This window comes from Triturus cristatus, chromosome 8 (genome assembly GCF_964204655.1).
Source record: "Triturus cristatus chromosome 8, aTriCri1.1, whole genome shotgun sequence".
NCBI classification, from domain to species: Eukaryota; Metazoa; Chordata; class Amphibia; order Caudata; family Salamandridae; genus Triturus; species Triturus cristatus.
Window position 1 is genome coordinate 1224717340 of NC_140591.1, and position 22157 is coordinate 1224739496.

Below are 22157 nucleotides of genomic sequence, written 5' to 3' on the forward strand. Positions count from 1 at the left end.
CCTTGCGCATTTATTTAGAAAATGAGAGACGTAAATAGTACTTGTTTTCACCATCCCAACTGTAGCGCGGTGGGCCCCGGGTGATAGGGGCCTGCATAGCGCTAAAATAAAGGGCACACTACACTGCTAATTATACTTTGGTGGGAAGACCCCGAGCGGTCTCACACCGTTTATTTTATCTCCTCGGGTCGAGCCCGCCCCGAGGAGTGCATGCTCATTACCTTGTTGAGGAGAGCCTGTGTGCTCTCTATATCCCTCCTTTTCTTTAGTGACTGTCCACGATAGTCTGCATGCTCAGGGGGATGTGCACATGAACTCCTTCAGCTTCTGGCTGGGTGCAGGGTTTGGCCGGAGACCATACCTCTGGCTCTGGGAGTTGGAACTGGTCACTGCATCTGCCTGGGGATGCAGAAGTGTTGGAGTCTCAATGTCTTGGCTGGGCCCTTGAGCGGCCGACACATCGTCTCTACTTCCTGCCTGCCGGTGTCTTGGTGTGGAGGTCACAGGTCCTCGTGAGTCGACAGGCGCTTGACACGAAGCCTCGCCCAGGTCTTCCGTCTCCCCTGAGCTGGTGCCCGATCCACAAACCCTCTTGAAGCAAGATACATTGAGGGTGACCACTTGCTGTCCCCTCTGCGCAGTGACCATGGTCCCTTGCACCTTCATGACAGTCCATTCTTCTGGTTCCTACGGCGTCTTGAATTTCCAGTCCTGGTGTCTGTCTTTGACCACGACGCTGTCTCCTACTTTCAGCTGTGGTTCTTTTGCTCCTCTGACAGCACTGGCCCTCTGATTATTCACGGTCCCCCTGGCCTTTGTGGCTACATTGTCTCTCTCCGGAGGTTTCCATGCTGACTCTGTCGGGATGCTGTCCCACGGGGCTCTTTTGAAGAGCAGGTTAGCGGGAGCACACTTGGTGGTGCTGTGGGGCGTTTGCCAGTAGGCATTTAGAAATTGGTTGAGTGCTGACTCGACATCATTCCCCTGATCCACTGCGATTCGCAGAACTTGGTTATGGGTCTGCATAAAACGTTCCACTTCCACGTTGGCTTGAGGCCACAGAGGGGTGATCTTCCTGTGGCGGATCGCCTTATTCTCCATGTACTCTTAAAACTAGTGGCCTTGGAATGGGGGTCCATTGTCTGAACGGATTTCATCCGGCAGGCCTAGGAGGGCGAATGTCTTGTCCAGGATTTTCTTGACGTGCAGGAATGCCGTGGATGCCACCATCTCCACCACTGGGAACTTGGAGAATGAGTCGACGATCACCAGCGTGTGACAGCCATCAGGGAAACTCCCAAAGTCGATGCTGTCCTTGGACCTTGGAAGCTCGCATGGCTCTTCAGTCATGATTGGGGCAGGTGCCGGGTTGCCGCCCGTGATGGTGCATGAGTGAAATTGTCGCACCATGTCTTCCACTCGGGTATAAATCGCTGGGAACAAGACTTTGTTTCGTAGCCAGGCTTTGGTTTTCGCCCTTCCCTTGGTGCCCCACATGCACTAGATGGATGATGCAATCCTGCAGTGTCCTGGAAATCACGATGACGCGCCCTCTCAGGACGACTCCCTGTTCCCCTTCACTCAGTTCATGTCGGATCTGCCAGAGCTGTTGCCGAGCATGGCTCTCTTCCGCCCGGAGCGACCGGGCCCCATCCAGGAAGTGGGTCCACCCATTGTTCGGTAGGGCATTCTTCACCCTGGCAAGCGTCTCGTCTGCAGCCGTGCCTTGGCCAATCGCCTCATGTCATGGCTTTGGTGCATGCCTCGTACGAGACCATCTTCACAAATGCCTCCGAGTATGCTACGTCCGTCGGCGGGGCTCGAGTGACCGGCGGCTCGTGGTGCCGTGAGAGGTATTTGGCTGGGTTATGAGTCCCTGTATGGAATACAACCTTGAAGTTGTACGCCTGCAACTGAACAGCCCACCTTTCGATCCTGGGAGGCGTCAGTCATGATGACCCTGCAAAGAGCGGGAGCAGCAGCTTGTGGTCCGTCACTACCTGGAACTCCTGTCCATACAGATAGAGGTGAAAGTGCTGACACGCCCACTTTGGGGTGGGGGACTTTGGGGTGCTCGCCGCCCGGATGGCCATCGCTTTCTTGGGGTCCACTCTCAAGCCGTCTCTGGTGAAGATGTAGCCAAAGAAGTTGACCGACTCCTGGTAAAAGGAACACTTGGCGGCCTCTGATGTTTGTCCGACCTACTGACGAAGGATATGACAAACACCTCGTCGTCATCTTCAAGCCCAAGGCAGTGCCCCTGCGTTGCTTCGTCATCTTGTGATTGTGCATCGTCGAGTGATACCTGGCGTAGACGTTGCATCAGTCCTCGAGGCCTGGTGTAGGTCATTTGAGACCAGCCGCTTCTACACACCTTGGCGAAGTGATTCACCTTTCCGCAGTGGGAGCACGTCCTCCCCCTTGCTCCCACCCTGCCGTTGACAGGTGTTCCACCCCACAGTTGCCGCAAGCCCCAATCGTAGGCGGCCACGGTGCAGCCGGGCTGTACCCAGGCACCGTTGTATGGCCTAGACTTTCTCCTCTTTAATGGGCACGTAGCTCAGTGTATGTGGTGCTGCAGCGGTCCTCTGCAGGGCAGCTTCCATTTCGCCCGCCAGTTCATGTGACCTGGCCAGGATGAGGATCTCGTCGAGGGAGATTCCTGGCTGTCGAAGGATCAGTTTCCGTAGCAGCGCTGAGCGATATCCCTGGATGACTTGTCCTCGTATTTCCTCCCTTTGGTCCGTGAAGGCACATTTGCCCACCAGCCTACGCAGCCGTGCATAAATTATTTCCACAGACTCTGTGTCTGACTGTGCTGCTTGCCGGAACTTAAAACGCTCGGAGTCAGGGTTGAGCTGGGGATCGAAAAGCCTGTTGAGCATGGCGACCACAGCTTCGTAGTCATCATCATTCCCTGTGTTGGGCAATGTCTTAAATAGATCGTAGATCTCCGCGCCTCCGTAGTATATGAGCAGTGACCTTTTCATAGCGCCGTCTGTTTCCCTGGTATCCCTGAAATAGTGGTTCAATCGTCCAATCCACGCTTTCCATAGTGGGGCCGCCGTGGCTGGATTAGCGGTCTCGCTAAAGGGTTGCAGTGGTGAAATGACCACGTGGCTGTGACCTGGTGGTGGGCCGTAATCACCTCCGTGTGGTCCGCTCGCTCCGGCCCGCTGGCCATCAGCGCCTGTTGCGGCCGGCATGCTCATGGAGTCAGTGGGCTTGGACTCAGTTGCGGTGGCGCGGCGTCTCCCCCAGGGGTCCTGGATGCGAGGTGCATGGTGGCTGGTAGCCACGTGACTGGTGGGCCTGAGGAGGTGCGATGCACCGTGCATGCCTGCCACTGTCGAAATGGCCCTCTTTTTTTTCAGTGGGCTGTGTGGCCGAAGAAAGGGTGCCTCTTTGCACGGTCTTCCCTTGGCTGTGGCAGTATGTAGCCTGTGGGTTCTGGAGGGCTCCCCCTTGAAGTGTGCTGAGGGTGTGCTTAGTTTATTGTCCTCTTTTTTCCTTTTGCAGTGATTAAGGCCTGCAGGGCCCAACCGTCCCTCTGTGGCTGCTTCCTCTTTTTTTCTGCAGTGATTAAGGCATGTAGGGCCCAACCGTCCCTCTGTGGCTGTTTCCTTGCTACTGCTGCTTGTAGCGGGATGCGCTGGACGTGTGGGGCAATCCTATTTCAGGCATGGGCGCCTGAGGCCTGCCGCGCTGCAGCGCGTCACAGAGGCAGTTCGCCAGGGCTGGCTGACTCACCAGAGCGTGTGTCGTGCACCGCCGACTCGAGCAACTCGAGCGCCCCCGTTGCCTCCTTGAAACGTAGAGCCATGGTGGCGTTGTGGAGCTGGAGATCATTGAGGCCAGATCAGGCCGACGCCAGACGTGCCAGCTGCGAGGGCAGGTGAGGCAGGCACAGCGAGGCTGCAGCCCAGGGCACAGGAGCACAGCCCAGGCTGCCGATAGCAGGCATGAGGGGGGCGATGTTCCTCCGATCTTCAGGTGATGAAGTGACGCAGGTGGGCACCGTGCATTCAGCAGCAGGCACAGCGTTGCGGCACACCAGGGTACGACCGGCCTCATTGCCAATGTAGCACGGCGGGGCCTGGGTGATAGGGGCCTGCGCAGCGCTGACATAAAGGGCACAGCACACTGCTAATTATAGTTTGGTGGGAAGACCCGGAGAGGTCTCACATCGTTTATTTTATCTCCTCGGGTCGAGCACGCCCCGAGGAGTGCATGCTTGTTACATTGTTGAGGAGAGTCCGGGTGGCTCTCTACACCAACCAGCCTTTTTGTAGTAAGTACTTGAAACGCACTACCCGATTACTGTGGTGTGCAGAAGGGACGGCTATACCTAACATGGCTCAACAGCACTGCCATGGCCGTGTTAATATCTTAAATTGCATTATGCAGCAGGGTTCAACTAGTAACAGACTTGCATAAGTGACAGTGTGTTCTACTGTAGTGTGTTCTGGGTTTTTTCATAACTTCAGTTTTCACTGAAAATTAAACCCCCACTTTCATCCTGCGTTTTGCTATCATATCCTATTTTATTTCCATTTGTACTCTTTTTAGGAGCAAGTATGCTGACTAAAAGAAGACTTAAAAATGCGCTGCAGTGCGTGCTTTGTCCTAAGTGGTTCTGCAGGAAACATAATTTCCTTCCGTTTTGCAGCAGAGCCTATCCAAAACAGACCCCATCATAATTGATAAAATAATTCTTTTGAATTCAAAGTCATTGTTCTTTTTTCTGGTGTAAGAAATATATCAATTTATGTATCTATTTTTCATATCTTACTTATTCCATATTTTACTTTATATGTAGATGTGATTAGAGTATACAACACTACAATCGCATAACACTGATCATAATCTGATACTGTAAGTATGATTTTGATCCATTAACTGGAAAATGCATTGAAGCGAGGAGGCAGGACTTGATCCAGAGCGATTTCAGAAAACCCAAATCAGATTTTTTGGGGTATTTTTGTATTTGTACTTTATTGGCATTTTTTTAATTTATGTAACCTTTTCTCAAAAAGAGCTGTTCATAGTTACAAAGCCAATGCATATGCACAGCAGGTGTACTGACTTTTTCGCTCATAATCAAATGGAAATTGCCTAAGTGTGTTTTGGGATTTCAATGTTTGGCGTGTCAGTGTTAATTGTTCCATTTTTCTACAAAATATTATGTGTAAAACATTGTGCTTTTGCTTCTTTTTGTGAAGCTGTGGGAGACATGATAAACGCATTTCCTTATAAACCCATACAGTAAAGTCACTGCATATTGTGGTCTCTTCAGTGATATTGGAGACAGTGTCCTGATTAAAATTCAACCCCTCTTGAATTCACGTTTCAGCATGTCAGACCAAATTTTAAGATCCATATAGAACATTCCTGGATATTATATATGTAGATGTGCGGAGTGTAGGGGGCACCCATGAGTTATGATAAGTGAGTTGTGCTTGCCTGTTGGCTAATTAGTGATTTTCATTGCTAATTGGCCGCCCAAGACAATTTTCTTATTTATTTATTTGTTTACTTATTTACTTGTATTGCACATACTTGACTTCTTGAGCAATTCGGTGCAGTACCTACAAGCAAATCCATATTTAAAGTAAAGTGTAATGGGGAGATGACGGCTGAATGATGAGGTAGGACTGGTGAAATTCACTTGGCTTGCTTTTCATAAGCCTGGAACTAGTGAGTCTTCTGCACCTTGTTTAAGGAGTAGAAGCAAGGTGGTAGTCACTTATCTTTCAGTACAGTTTCCCAGAATCATAGACTGATGGAAAAGAAGATTTGCTTGATAGTGTTGGTCTTCTTTGTTAAGGTTAAATCTGATGAAATTCAAATGTGATCCATGTATACCCGAGGACGTTTATTGGAGGTAAGATGACCCATTGAGCTACGGGATTTTGAAAGTGCTACAGGTGATCTTGAAGGTAATCTGGACCTCTACATGTGCCATTAGAATGTGAAGAACACAGAAGTGATATGGTTGGATTACTTTCTTACTTTGATCATTATACAAATGGGGCAGCAGAGTAAAGCCTTGGCCAGTGTATGGTAACATATCTTGAAAGGTTGGCAAAAATAGCATTACAACCGTCTGTCTGGAATAAGCCGAGTTACCACACAATTTATATTATATCTTCTGTTTGAATGATAATATAATTAACCACAGGTGATGAAACTGGTTATGTAAGTCTGGGGAATTAAAAGAGTGTTAATAACAAAGGTCAGTGACTTGCTAGAGACGAAGAAAGTTGAGGAATAGTCCACTTCTAAACAAGCTGAGAGTAGGTATCGCCATCCTTACAGTATACTTTCCCCTCCCATTTAAACTAGTTTCTACCACTGGGAAATTGAAAGAAAACAGGAAGGTCTCTTGGATTTCAAAGCATTTTATCCAACCCTAAAACAGCACAAACATTACCAGGTTTCAAAATCAAAATCAGGGTGGTGCTGGAGCAGCAGGATTAAAAGGATTAACAGTCATGGTTTACCAGCATCAGGCCTAATAACCGCCACTTGCCTGTTTTGTGTTTTGCGATGGATCTTTGCCATTGTTTTAGAGAAGATCAGGAGCTGTGCATCACATAAATTATAATTCACAATCACTAATCAATTTTAAGTCAATAATGAGAGTATGAGTTAAAAAGTTTTATTAATTCAATCTTTTAGTAAATTATCTTTATTAGATCTCAAGTAAAATTGTGAAAATCTCGATCATCAATATATGAACAGAAATCAATATTAGTTAATCAAAACTTATAATAAATGCATTAAAGTGTGTTCCATAAAGGAAACAATTCCCATTCTAAGAATCCAGAGAAAAAGGAGTCAGTCAACCCATAAAGAGTTCTATTTGAAGAGTGTGTGAGAAAAGCATAAAACTGTAGTAATAAAGTGACCCCAATGAATCAAAAACATAGCAAAGCAGAACTCCCCATGAAGATCAAGATACTCAGTAGAGTTTCAATGCAGTGTGAACTAGGAATGGATGTGGGAATAAAGGAGAAGTTGTAAAGGCAAGTGGGGTAAAAGTGTCTGGTTCTTTTCTAGGAACACACACTATTACAGACATCACATTCTGAAGCTTTGCTATATGTTTCTCCTTTCATCTCCAGTCAGTCAGCCAATCAGTATTTGATGCTTTCATTGGAATAAGATCACTTCTTGTCTTCTCACAGGAATACAGTAGTCCATAAGACCGCAATGTCAGGTTTCCAACTAGGTTGTATCAATCCTAAGTTTATGTGGGTCATGCTTCCTTTCAGGTCTACTTTCCCACATATAAACCACATTTCTAACCTTTTAATATATCATGTTTCTGAACAATGGCCTGTGTAGAAGTTGAAATACCAATATAATGAAAAGAAAACATTTAGCACAACAACCATTCATATTCTTAAAAAACTCTGCTTCTTCATATATGAACTCATGACTACCCCATTAATAAAATACTTTTTAATCAATTGCTAACAGTGATCTTTGTCTAAGAAGAAACATTCTGTAGAAATATATTAAAACATTTATGCACTATTATTCATTAAGAAATACCTGTTCTTGGAAAGGTCAAGAAACAAACATTTTATGTACGCTTAGCCTTTCTAGTGAGTTTAGATTATCTGGCAATGTTGGTATAGCCATTTGAGGGCTAGTACAAGTTATTATGTTTGCCTACTACATTTGTATGCATGTTAAATGCACTGCATTTTCACTAAAGCGTACACATTGATTTTGCACCTTATCCTAAACTATATTAATTTATTAATATTTTTAAAATGCGCCTAAAATGGTTTATTATTGCTCATATCATTAGCAGCTTTCTTTCATGGGAGTCTGTTTTACAGTCCATAATGCAATTTGGGAAAAGATGTTTAGTCAGATGTGTGGACAGTGCTATTACCTGAGGTGATAAATTGGAGTTAGTGCCGTTAGAAGAAAAGGGCTGAGGATGCCCCATCCTTGTTGATGTAATTAGCTATTTGGACATTATTTCTTGTTTCGAAATTGAAAGAGCTACTAAGTCACTTTAGCTACACTTTAGAAGTACCATCCTGGACCATCTGATGCTTCAGTACAAAAGTGGGATGAACCTGCACACCGGTACTTGCAATTATCGATTAGTGGTTTTGGAAAGTTAAACAATATTAATCGTGGTGTAGCATGCTGTCATGTGTTAGGGTTTTAGCCCTGAACCCTATCTGAACAAAATCTGCAGAAGAGGAATGGAGTGATCCAGACCTGCACGACGCACTGCTGAAAGAACTCTAAGAGTTTCCAAAGAAAGGTAATTTACTGTTCATAGAGATTTATTCAACATTCAGTATTATAACAGGTTATTTTTCCTATTACATAAAGCAATATCTAAGTAACATTCAGTACTGCGAATGTAGGTAACAAGGGGAGAACATTTTTTACAAGACAATCTTTCCTTGATAGTCTCGCTTAAATGCACAACATATGAACAAACAAAATAAGTTTAGATTTTCTTGAACGAGCAGAGTCCCAATGCATTTCGGGTTATTATAACCCTTCTTCAGGGGATATGCGTAATGTGAATTTCCAAACTGTCCACCGTTACGGTCACTACAACAAAACAGAAGGTTACATTGTATTCAAACGGACATCAACATTTTTACACAACATTTTTACACTAGGATTTGCACTCAGTGAGAAATTAGTGTTGTGGGTGCCGTGAAGATGAATACGAAAGTTGACATGCCTGCTGGCTAAAGTTAGAGATGTGGAGCCATACGTCCCGTCTTAGAGGTGCTGAGAGCAAGCAGGAAACTTATTGCGGAAATGGAAAACAGTGAAAACTGTTAATGAGAAAATCGAGTGAATCCTTTACCAGGGTCAAAGAAGGGGGCTAGAATGTGTGCATTACGAATGGGAAAAGAGAACGTGCGTGTGACATGACTCACATAGTTATGTTGAAAAGCTGGCGGTGGCTTACTCAGACGAGTTTCCAGAAGGTTAAATGTCTGCACAAGTAAAAAACGAAAGTGTGAAAAATTTGAAAAGAATTTCTATTTCCTAATTGGTTGGGATAAACCCCTAAAAAAAGGCTCACGTTATGCGTTAAGTCTTACCCAGGTCACTCCAGATCCTGTGATCACTTCTGCGTCAGGGAAACCTACAACGAGCACTAAGGGGAATTTATCCTTGAATTCGGACACGTACCGAACAGGAGGAGAAAACTAATCTAGCCCGTGCTGTTTCAAAAGCTTACCGGAAAATCGATGTGAACGCCGCAGAGAGCGTGATGCGTCATGAATTGGAAACGTGCGTGTAGACATGTGTCATCACGCTACGTTTTTATAGGGGCCGCTATATCGTAGTGATGCGTAAAGAATGAAAAACTTTATTGACAGTGTCTGGGGACAATAAACAAGCGTGAATAGGATTGCTAAATGATATGGGAACATGAAGGCCGAGTGTAGATAATGGAGAGTGAGGAAGGTGCAAGAAGTCGTGGATAAACAAAAGTGTTAGATGAGTGCAAATCCTTTACAAATTTAATGTTCATCTGAGGGCATGAGCGTGCCCAGTATATAGAGCTCAGAGATTAAAAGATTACAGTTTATAAAAAGCACTGAAATTCAATGTGGTCATTCAACCCGCCCGGCGTCAATGTACCAATCTTTTTTATCCAAAAGGTTTCCTTTCTTGCTAGTGTGGTGTGAAAGTCTATACCAGAAGTGGTTGAAATTTTTTCCAAAACAGTGAAACGTAATTGAGGTATGGTGTGTGAAGTGTTTGTCCAGTGTGTGGCTAAGCATGATTTGGGATTTTTATTACGAATTGTACTTTTATGTTCAATTATTCTGATCTTAATTTTTCTAGAGGTCCTGCCTACATAGACTAACCCGCAGGGACAACGTATCGCATAAATAACCCCTTCTGTGTTGCAGTCTGAAGAGTGTCTCAAGGTAATCTTTTCACCTGATTGAGGATGAGAGAAGATATTTCCCAGGATTACGTTACCACATTGACCACAATTGTGGCATTTTCGCATTCCTTTGTGGATTTGTCTGATAGGTGAATGTTTAGGTTTCAGGAGTTCTCTGATGTTCTTCGATCTGGTGTGTGCAAATAGAGGAGGGCCTCTGTACAAATCAGTGAAATCAGTTTCATGTGTGATGATTTCCCATCGATTATTGATGATTTTTTTGATGTGAGAAGCTTGTGTAGAGTATTTTAGAACAAATACTTCTCGTTGAGCCGATTGTTTCCGTGCAGGAAGTAAAAGATCTTCACGTTTTTTTTAAAGCCACAGTTTTTTCGGCTTCTATGAGTACTTCTTCAGGATATCCTCGTTCTTTATATCTTAATGTTTGTTCTTCAATCAATTTCATACATTGATGATCGTCAGATGTAATCCTTTTGATTCTGATAAACTGAGAGACCGGCAGGTGTTTTTTCAGAGAATATGGATGTGCACTATTAAAATGTAGTGTGTTGTTGACGTCAGTGGGTTTTTTATAAACTGACGTTTGTAGCCCTTCAGATGTCTTACGAATTTCAATGTCCAAAAAATGGATTTTGTTGGTTTGAATGTTGTAGGTAAATTGAATCCTTGAGTTACATTGATTGAGAGCATGAATGCAGAATTCCAATGTCTGTCGTGGGCCTTTTCCAAAGGACTAAAATATCATCACTATATCGTAGAAAAAGGATTGCATGCTTTTGCCATGTGGGGTTGTGAAGTATGTATTGATGTTCGAAATGTGCCATAAAGGTATTTGCGTAAGCAGGTGCCCTGGGAAATCCCATGGACGTTCCTGTTTTTTGACGATAAAATTGTTCTTGCCAATGGAAATAGCTATGATACAGAGAAAAGTGTAGGAGCTCTAGTAGGAATACGCTCACGTCCGGACATGATTAGATTAGGAGCAGATAGAGATATACTGTTTCGCTCAAGTGAATCATAATTTAAAATCCTCTTAATGGGAAATTTGGATTTTAGGCTGACTGAGGATAGGTTACACCAAGCCTCACAAACACTTCAGCACACACAAAGGAATCTGACTCCACATCTGCCGTGTTTTTGCCACACAGACAGTATGGAGTCTTGACCATGGGAAGGAGAAGTACTTTCCAGAATCAGAGAGGGGGGGAGGTAGGACAGGGTGTCCCTCAAAACAAATGCTAGCACCAGATATAAATATTGGTCCTCCAGAGCCACTCATCGGAACACTCCTGGACCTGGAAAAGTTACAAAAGGACTGCCTTGCCACCAGAGGACTGCCACATAACTTAAAGGTCTGATTTGCTGTCTGAGAAGGAAGATTGGACCTGCTTGCCTTCATTCCAGGCAACCCAGATTGAGTTGGCTGACCTCTTGTGTGAGCTACAGGGACACAACAAGCTTCAGAGACATCCCCTTAGACACACCAGGTGACCTGCTGCAAATGGGCCTTTCCAGATCTGCACCTGGACCTGCCTGAGCACTGCTTCCGACTTCTGCTGGAGTGAATCCTGATCCCAAAGAGGTGACCCCCTACCCCAAGACCTAGCTCTTTGGCTAACATCAGTGAGAGCTCTTCCTAAGAGAAAAGGTGAACATTCTGAAGTCTGAGCTCCTCACAACTGTAAACTGGCCACTTCGTGCAAAAACTCTGCTGCCCGCAACAACACCAATGTGAAGCTCCAATGAAACCTAATCTTCATGCCAACAATGACTGTCCATGACCACCGGCAACACAAAACCTGCAGTTCTGGCGACAACAATGACAGCCCATGATGACTGCCAACGTTAAGCTTCAGCAACGACCGTCCACGGTGTCTGACCGGCTCTTCATGCTACAGCTTTGATCGTCTGCAATGCCTGACTAGCTCTTCACACTACAGTGATGCTCAGCCTCCTCCTCACAAACTCCTCCAACAGAAACAGAACTCTTGGCACAGACCTTGAGAGAATACCGTTTCAGCGGGAATAACCTTTATCCGACCAGCGCTCTGTCTGGGTCAGCCTGAACTTGTGACTTTTCCCCGGTCTAGCGCGACCAAATGACTGCAAATGGTGCTTTGTGCTTTTAGGCCCTATTTTCAATAAAAGCTTCAAAATTGAATGTCTTCGGATCTACTGTTTGGATATTTGTAGTTCTTGGGCTTCATGTCACTGTCTTTTAGGCAAAACATTACATTGCTTTTCGATATATGGACTGGCACATATAAATATATATAAATACCCCATGCAATCAAATCTTGCATAAACGGGGGCGTGGCTTTGCCATGCAGCGAGATGGCCGCCTGCTGAAGGGGCTCCGCCGGTCGAGTCAAAATCAGCTAATAATCCTGACTCACACACAAAAGAAACCCATAATTTTTCCTGCGCCGCACGCTGTGCTGGGGACCTGTGCAGCCTGTGCGCTATGAAAAAGCCGCTGGAACAACAGCCGCCATGCTGAGAGCCAACTGCCACAGGAGAAGGAGAGGTGGGGCCTGTTGGGCCTGGAGCGAGCCGAAGCCCCGCTGCTCACGTGACATTAGGAGCCAACGATCAGAGTGGAGAGCAGCAGACCACACGGCGTCCGTAGCAAGAGCGATGCAGGCTGCGCACCTCCGGTGCAACAAGTAAGGGGGGGGACCAAATCAGTACGTTGCCGAACATCTCCATCGGGGGGGGGGGTCGGCCCGTGTTGAGAAAGGAGCTGCGCAGCTCCTGGCATAGGGCCGTGATTGCGCTGCCATCTTGAGAACTCAGCTAGCAGCAGGCCCGAAACCTAGACCCCCCCGGAGCGAGTAGAGGGGGCCACCGATAATGGGTACGACGCTGATGCGCAATGACGATCAATAGAGGGTGGAACTAAGCGCGGATCGGTGTGCCTATGCAGAGGCAGTCCGGGTGGCGAGTGCCGGTGCCCTGCACACGGAGGTGGCTACATTGATTGGCATCCAGGGAGCAAAGCTCTGTATCACCGAATGTCGAGGCACACGAAAACAGAACATACAGAGGCTTGGGCTTAAACGAGGCGCTACGCGTTCGGAGTGCATGCCGCCATTGCCACAACACAGGCTGACTGGTGATTAGAGGGCACCCTGAGAACAAGGCTATTGGCACAGCTACCGGAAGAAGCAAGCTTACAGCTGCGGGGCACGGCGCACACATGAATAAGTTGGTGACACTACCAGGCCCAAGACAAGAAATCAGGCGCAGTTGCATCGCAGTGCAGGGTCCTGGGCCCCCAACCGCCACTCCTACATAGACGCCTACATTTGGACTGCCGCAAATAGAGCGCTGGACTGCTCAGACTGGTGCAGGTCGAGGTGGATAGGGGGAAAATTATCCACCACTTGAATACCGCTGCGGCCACTCACAATGGGGAAAAACTATGCGCAACAAACAAAACTGCCATTCAAAAACAAAAGACTGACCCGACAAGGGGATGAGGACCCAGACCATGACAATGCACAAAGATCAGAGAAGGGAACAGAGTGCGGAAACGATGATCTATGCAGTCTCCTGCTCGAAATGAAGTCTAGCCTCAAGAACATTGACTCCAAACAGGACGGCCTAACGGCCCGATTAGATCAGGTCAAAAACCAGGTAGATTCGCACGAATTCCGCATAGACCAACTGGAGAATCGCCACACTGAGACGCACGAGTTCCAAGTAGACACAAAAGAGCAACTATTAAACATGGAGAGGGTTCTAACAGTTATCAGAGCCAAGAACAATGACTTAGAGGTGCGTTCCCAAAGGAACAACCTCCGCACCATTGGAATTCCCGAGACCACGGCAATGGGAAAGATGGAACTCTTTGTCAAGGAACTGCTCACGGACATATTTGGCTCAAACTTTTCCAAATGTTTATAGTTGAACGAGCTCACCGTTCACGGGGTCCTCGCCTCCCAGTAGGTGCTACCCCCAGACCAATCCTGGCGAAAATATTAAATTTCAGAGACAGGGATGCCATACTTAAGGGGGCGAGAGAGCGCGGACCGATCTCTTATAAAGGAAACGCAGTGTCGTTCTACCCCGACTTCACACCTGGCATGCAAGCAGCACGACGGGAATTCACCCAGGCCAATAAGATTTTGCAACAGGCTGGGGTGCAATACGCATTGCTTTACCCCTCCAAATTGAAGGTCACACACGACAACAACACGCACTTTTTTATGGATGCGAAATCGGAGCTTTCCAAGCACATCGGCGGAAGCAAGATACAGATGGTGGGCACCAGTGGAAAGCAGGCAACCAAACTGAACCTAAGTGACAATGACTAGTATACATCGTAACATGTATTTGCTTAATTATTTCTTCTCCCTGTTCTGCTTGTTGTGCCGGGCGGGAAATCACTCTTGGTTCCCATTTGAAACATCCTACTGGTAGGAGTCCCTGGTATGTATGTATGGCTCAACACAACGTATTAGAATAAATGTTTCAAAGGTGTAGTTCAGAGTATTATATTGCTCGGCCACCCGGTTTCACAACTGGGTTGTACGCTGGCTCCCACGTCCTCCCCCCGGGAAGATCTCCCCGAGCAAACACTCAGCGTTACTGGGTGCCCAATATCCTTTGTTAGTTCACTCCAGGTTTTGGAAGGGATATGTTAACTCGACCTGATTGGGGGGTTGGAGTGGGTGAGGGTGGGTTCCCATGGGGGGATGTTATAAGTTTGAACATAAAAAGCCAGAAACACGTTGGGAATCACAGGACGCGCTTGTTGAAACATGACACGAATGGAAAAGTGGATAGGAAAATAACTAGCGATTATAAAAAATGACTACATACAACTGTATAACCTGATAATAGGAAAGTACGGCTCGTGCAATTCTACTTAGTTTGACACAAAATAGACATCAGCTTTCTCCAAGAAACACACCTGTCCAGCCTGACGAATACCACACTTCAACACAGACACTGGGGTAACATATATTAAGCAAGCGGCCTACTCCAACTGTGCCAGAGGCACGGCAATACTTATCTGTAGAGGCATCGGCTGGTCTCAGATTTCACTGAAGTCTGAGCCAGAAGGCCGATACATAATACTTGAGGGTACACTTGGAACAATGAGGGTGGACTTGGTGACAGTCTACGGTCCTAACACAGACACACCGGAATTTTTCACAAACCTCTGGGGGAGCATAATGGCAATGGGCGGCAACACGATAATTTGGAGATGGGACTACAATGCCATCCTGGATGACACTCGTGATCGCAAAGGCGCGACTCGGGCACTACAACCCAACACTAGCGTTGCCCTAAATGCGATAATTAAAGATACCAGATTGATGGATATATGGAGGCAGTGGCATCCAGACGAGCGGGAGGGCCCATGTGTCACAAAGCTACACTCGGCTTGGTCACGAATTGATTTCTGGCTTATATCTCAGGATGTAGCCGCATGGGTCACAGACATAGCTGCCAGTTTCATTTTATAAAACCTATGCTTCCGTCCTGGTTCCCCGCCTCATGAAATTATATCCGGAATCCCTGGATAGCAGCATGTTACCCCCCTCCCTCAGGGAAGCAAGTATATTGTTACTACTTAAGCCAGACAAGGCACCAGATAAATGCGATTCGTACAGACCGTTATCCCTAATCAACACAGACAACAAAATTTACGCTAGGCTCCTGGCAAATCGGGTCCAGCCACTACTACCACTCATCGCCAGACCGGATCAATCAGGATTAGTTCCCGGGAGATCGACTGCACACAACTTACGCACCTTCTTTGCGAAACTACACTATCTCGATCCCCAGCTTCCTTCGGTGGCAGCACTACTAGACGCCACCAAGGCATTCGATTCTTTGGAGTGGCCATATCTATATGCCGTTCTCCACAGGCTGGGCTGTAGTCTGCTTTTTATAAAACAGATACAATTGCTGTATACAGACACAACCGCACGACTCTGTGTTCACGGCCAAATAACAGCGGCGTTCAATATAACTCGAGGCACAAGGCAGGGGTGTCCTCTGTCAACCCTGCTTTCCGCTTGCAGCAAGACTGCGGCTACATCACGCAGCAAGAGGGCTGTGTTTCTTATCTAGAGGCATAATAATCTCACAATATGCGGACAACATTACCTCATACATTAGACATCCCCAAACCAATTTGCTGCAGGTGCTCCATGAGCTTACTGAATTTGGAGGCTTATCGGGTATACAGATAAATTGGAAGAAATCATCGCTGCTCCCGCTGACGGAAGACACAGCCCAATTTGAACTTGACTATCCGCTCTGCTGGGCGGAGGGCCCTGTAAAATTGCTGGGGATCTGGTTAAGTAGAGACACCCAAGAGCTATGGAACATGAACATAGTCCGTAATGTCTCCTGTTTGGAGTGGAAGGTCAAACTATGGTCAATGCTGCCTTTGTCCCTAGCAGGACGCATAGCAATCGCCAAAATGATTGTCCTCCCTAAAGCCCTATATATTTTTGTAAACGTCCCGCAAGGCGCATATACTCACTCAAGCATTCTGTACAAAAATATGTTTGTTGTTGATATCCTTGGTATGGGCGGGAGGACAGGCTAGAGTTGCGTGGGAATCACTAATGCTCCCGCAGAGCCAGGGCAGGCTGGGAGCCTCAGACTTTCCCCTATATGCCTTCTGTGCTCAGGCCCAATTTTTGCATCTCTGGGTGCACCCGATCCCCTTTCAGCCACACATTGCAGTTGAGTGCGACGTGGATGTGCCTGTCCCCCTGGGGGCAGCTCTATATAAACCATACGAACGCCCCAGCCATGTTATCGACACAACCGAAACACTGCGATGGGCTTGGGAAAACCTACGCAGGAGAACCAACATGCAGACACTGTTTGCTCCCTCGATAGTTTGGGCTAAAAACCCGCAAATGCCCCCCCCGGAGGACCAGGGTGCTGTTGCGAGAGCTCAGAGATTGGGTATCTATACATATGCGGATCTATACCAAGAGGAGGGATTCCTGGGGCCACCTGATCCCACAGACACCCCCCCCACTTTCTCTGATACATTGCTATACCATCGCATACGGGCGGTCTGCCGACAGACGCACAGTGCATTTCCAGACCCCCCACCGACTCTACAGGCCCTGGAAAACATACTTATCACCCCCTCAGCGAAGAAACTCATCACCAGACTCTACTCCTCTATGCAAACACACCACTCGGCAGCAACACCGAATCGTACACCCACAAATGACAGAGGAGGAATGGAAATTCTGCTGTGCGCAACTTGAGCTGCCCTCCCCAAACTATAAACTCAGGCTAATCCACTTTAAATTTCTTAACCAATACTACAGAACACCCATCCAACTGTACCGCATGGGCATTAGGCTCACCACGGAGTGCTGGAGATGTCACACTGATCAGGCCACTTTCCTGCATCTAGCCTGGGAGTGCCCCCAGATAACAGAATACTGGAAAGAGATTTTTCGAACAATCAGTGAGATACTTTCATTACACACTTTCATTACACATAGAACCTGGGGCGTTGATGGGCTTACTGGGCTATGTCTAGAATGTCCCTGTGGGCGTTCGCAGACTTTTGGCTATGTTATTGCTATTAGCAAAGCGAAGGATTGCCATGAAATGGGGTAGACCGCACCCCCCTAAACTCAAACATTGGATTCTGGATGTTACATTCAGCCAGGAACAACTCACTGCCTTCTGGGAGTTGATGCCGGCAGTGTCCAGGCCAAAGGAGATATGGGGTCCATTTGTGAACTGGTTGGGGGCTACAGACCACGGTACTCCAGACCCCATAGAAGGTAATGACGATACCCCACTGCTTTCTGATGTATGTAACTGAAATGTATACAAAAGTAGAGCTGTCAATCACAGTTGCAGCACCTTGTATAAATTATATGTATGTGTACCAGTAATCTGATGCTAAACCTTTGCTATTGCACAGCCCTTTGTTTGGAAATGACCAGCTCGCTAGATAATCAATATGTCCTTGAATGCTTCCTATGTATGATTGTATGGCTTTTATTCCTGAACTGCCAATAAAAAATAATAATAATAAAAACAAAAATGTTGCATAAACATTTCAAGCGTCCTTTAGAGGTTAGTGTATTTCAAAATGTGCACCAATCCATGTGTGCGGGGAGGGGGGGAGGTTGAAGAATATTAATCACCAAGCAAGAGGTGTGCTCGATTTTTGTTTTTAAATTGGCCTAATTTATAACGGTATAGTGAGAAAGGTGGCTTGCTTACTGAACGTTGATTGAGAGCTGTTTGATTTGCTCCTACAGATATAATACTCTATGCATAATCCAATTAACTTGTCTCTGAGGATATAGTCAAGCAGTGACATGAAAGGTCGAGGTTGCGTCCTTCCTTGGGGTATCAGCACCGTCTGTAGGCCGCTGTTCAAGTACATCATTTGTCAGGTTCGGGGTTGCCTTCTTTTCTGTTATATTACCCTAAACCCCAGCCTTTCCTTTTTCATTCTCCTATATGTGACCTTGAGCGATAATCCTGCTTAACCACAGAAACGAATTCAGTTTTCAATCCTCAATTTGCATTAAGAAAGGTATCTGCCAAGCATGACAAATTGTGCCATGCTGTAATCTACTGAAGAAGCCCAGGTAATACATCTAGTGATGCTCAGAACAACTGGATCAAAGGTCGGTCCTTTTCATGGATGACTTATGCCCTTTTAATTAAGGCACCTCCATCTTTCTAATGCACTGACTTCAGAGCAGTGTGTGAGGCATGCAAGCAGTGTGACTGTATGTGATGATGCACACTTTCTTCTGTTGGTTAACATCACAAATCTTACTAGACCTGACAGCCTTGCCCCATGGTTTTCTAATTCTCTGTCAGCAGAAAGCTTAGAGGTCGCGGCCAAAGTGCGGGAACCGGCCTCTTCTAATAGATAATTAAGTTATTATAGTGCAAAGCGAGGGGGGTGACCTGCGGGTTATGTGAGCAAAATAAATAGCAATATCAGCATGTGTGGCGAGCAGAGTTATTGGCTCTTCACATCCAGACTCCTGCAGTCTTTATCACGAATATGATGCAGGACTTTGAACAATGCTTCTAAAAGCTACAGCATATTAGACAAGGGCTTAGCGCATGAACATATTTAAGTACATTAACTTGACAACAGTTTTAGATTTTTTTAAAACAATATTTACTGCAAGGGCTAAATGAATCTTACCAGTAAAATGTGATGGGTCAAGTAAAACGTGTTCGGCTTTTTCTGACCCGCCATTTGCTCTCATGTTCTAAGATGTTGCTGAAGCCCTTTTTAGGTCTCGCCTGACCCAGCGCATGTGCTGGTCTGGCGAGATTTATTGAGAGGGCTCCAAAAAGTGCTACCAGGCCAGCCTAGAGCTACAGTGCATGTGTGCGGGTGCGCGCGCCGCGCTTTACCGCGATTACTTTCACTTTCACAGCCGCTTTGATGTTTGATCGTGATCGCGATCACTTTCGCGGCCGTACGGCCGCTTGGCATAGCCAATAGGTCTCACTTTTGGGACCTTATAAGTATTTAGTTATGCACTGTTGCATGGCTAAACACTTATAAGGTCCCAAAAGCGAGACCTATTGGCTATGCCAATGCTTGTTATATATTGAGTACAACAATTGAGGGAGGAAGGTTCAATAGGGCAGCATCCCTCGGCCGAAGGTTGTTGGTGGTGTAGCTCCCGGCGTTTGCAAGACGGAACACTCTTTGCTTTGAGGCGCAGTATGTGGTGGATCTTGCAGTGGTCCTGCCTATCACCTACAGTCCTTCCTGTGCAACGACTACAGACCAGCCCATCATGATCGCGGAGTGATGGAGCAGGGCCTCTTGGGAGGTGGAGCAGGTGCTCCGTTGAGAACTGTATGACGAGCCCATTCTGCACGCATGCAGAACTGAAAAACGGGTCACATGTCAATCATTTATGAAGTCTAAATTTTAAAATTGGGGTATAGCCTACTGTGTGGCTCTTTGCAGAACAAGACTGATGCGCATGGCAAATGGGAAAAGACAACATGATGCGGCATGGCCTGCCATCCAAGGTAAAAAAAAGCCACATTGGCCTCTGCTGTGGGACCAAGATTTCTGCCTGTCCATGAATTGGAAGTAGTGACTGACCAGCCAATTAAAAGTCACCAATTAGTGATCATACGTGGGTAGGTACACAGTGTCCTCCTGGAAGAGGGAGCAGATCTTGCTGATAAGTTCAATTCAGCTATTTTCTATAGCATACTCTTATTTATAGCAATTTATAAGATTTGCACATTGAATATAATGTATGCGCTTGCAATCTAATGACTCCTAATTTCATTGTTGAAGTTTTGTAAAACATGAAACCATTTCAATTAAAAGAAGCCTACTATGTTCTTGCCATTGGGCAGTATTTCGCATTTAATTGTCCTTTTCTTATTTAGATTTCCCTGTCACACTGAAGATTGCTCTACCTCTTTTCTAGATTTTCGCTCATCTCTTTATGTAGCATTTTGTGGTGTTAGCAGGCTTCACATCAAACTAACAGCAGCTGCAGGAACGGAATCACCCTGTTTAAAATACCTTTGGATAAAACAAAAATAAAGAAAGAAAACCTTTAAAGTGAACGCTTGTCAATAAATGCTCAGTATGAGTCAGATGAATGCTAAAGGTGACAAAGGAAAGTACCATAATAAGAGCTCCAATGAGTCATTACGTCGAACAGTCAAAATCAATTTCCAAGGGGCAAAAGGAAGGAACGAGAGAACAAGTGGTCTTAAAGGAAGAGGCGGGGTTTAAGAATGATATGTTAGAGTGCTATTAGCAGGATTGATAGACAGAATACAGAGATACTTGAATATTACGAGATAATATAAAGGGAAAAGAGACAGAACATGTATGGAGGTGTAAAGCAACACTTAGCAGTATATTCGGAAAACATGAAGAAGAGAAGGGAAAGAGGGCATTGGTGGCTCCTCCGAAATGGCGGAGGTGTGTCGCCCCACTACCTGGCGCAGAGCCAGCAAACAAAAATAAATGATGCTCTAGCATTGTTTTTTTTCGTTTGCCAGCATGTACATGGAGGGGCAGGGCATGGGCGGATGGAGGAGTGTTTATGTGTGTTTGGTCGGCCACCTCGTGCCAACCAAAACACACTGGCACACTTACGTTTCTCCAGCCCGGCTGCATTTATCAGCCGGGCTGGAGGAAACCCCAACAGACTCCCTGTCTGAGCAGAGCGTCTTTTCCGTCCACTTAGACCAATCACTGTGCTGTACTGCAGCACAGGGATTGGCTGGGAGTCTGTCCCAGGGGCTGCTGGGACGCAGGAAGAGGCCAGCAGGAGCAACGCTGGCAGCATCAGGTAAGTTTTAAAATGTATTATTGCCCCGTCCCCTGCACTCGCTCTCCCCCGCCTCACCCCCCTTTGTTAGTAGAGGCCGACACTGAAATAGGGAAAGGAGACTGTAGAGGGATTTCTGATAACTGAAAAAGATGTTTTAAGTTACTTTGGAAACCTAGAATATCCCTGTACATTTGATCATTTTGAAAACAAGTTCCGAATTGTAGGGTCTGCTCAGAAGAAAGGTTTATTTAGTGTTCAGTCCTGAAAAATTTCTTGTAGTCTCAGCAAAAGGTTTCTATGCTTCTTAGCCTTCTCTGTCCACAAATTGTAATGAGACTTCGGGGTATTTTAGCTCATTAATAAACAAGTGCCCGTAAGGCAAACAATTATCACAAATATATCTAAAAGAGAGTGTAGGATTTGTCCCTTTCTGGCTAAAGTTCCCTTAACTTTTTGCTTTCCCCCTAGACCTTTTTCCTGACATGGTGTTGCCAACTTAGATGCTTTGGATACAGTGTCAAAGCGCAAGTGCTCCCTGTATAAAGTATAATGGTAATTGGTTGTCCATGATTGGTATTTTTGCCTTACTAGTAAAGTGCACTATGTGTGCCAGGGCTGGTAATGCAAATGCTACTAGTGGGCCTGCAGCACTATTTGTTCCACCCACTCAAGTAGCTTCAAAAAGTGAACTCAGGCCTGCCATTGCAGTGACTGCGCGCAGTTTGTTAAACTGCCATGTTGTCTGACAAGTGCACCCACTTGCCAGACCTTACCTTTCCCTTTCTATACACATCAGACACCCCTATGGTAGGTTCAGGGAACCCCCTGGGCAGGGTGCAGTGCATGTGAAAGGTAGGACATGTACTAAGGTGTGTATCATGTCCTGACAGTGAAATAATCTCAATTTCGTTTTTCACTGTTGAAAGGCCATCTTG

The 22157-nt window shown here is 46.2% G+C and overlaps 1 protein-coding gene across 2 annotated transcripts in view; it reads left to right on the top strand.

Moving 5' to 3' along the window:
- MYO16 (myosin XVI) overlaps nucleotides 1–22157 on the top strand; it is a 2357781-nt gene that overhangs the window by 1615791 nt on the left and 719833 nt on the right. The window lies entirely within an intron of this gene.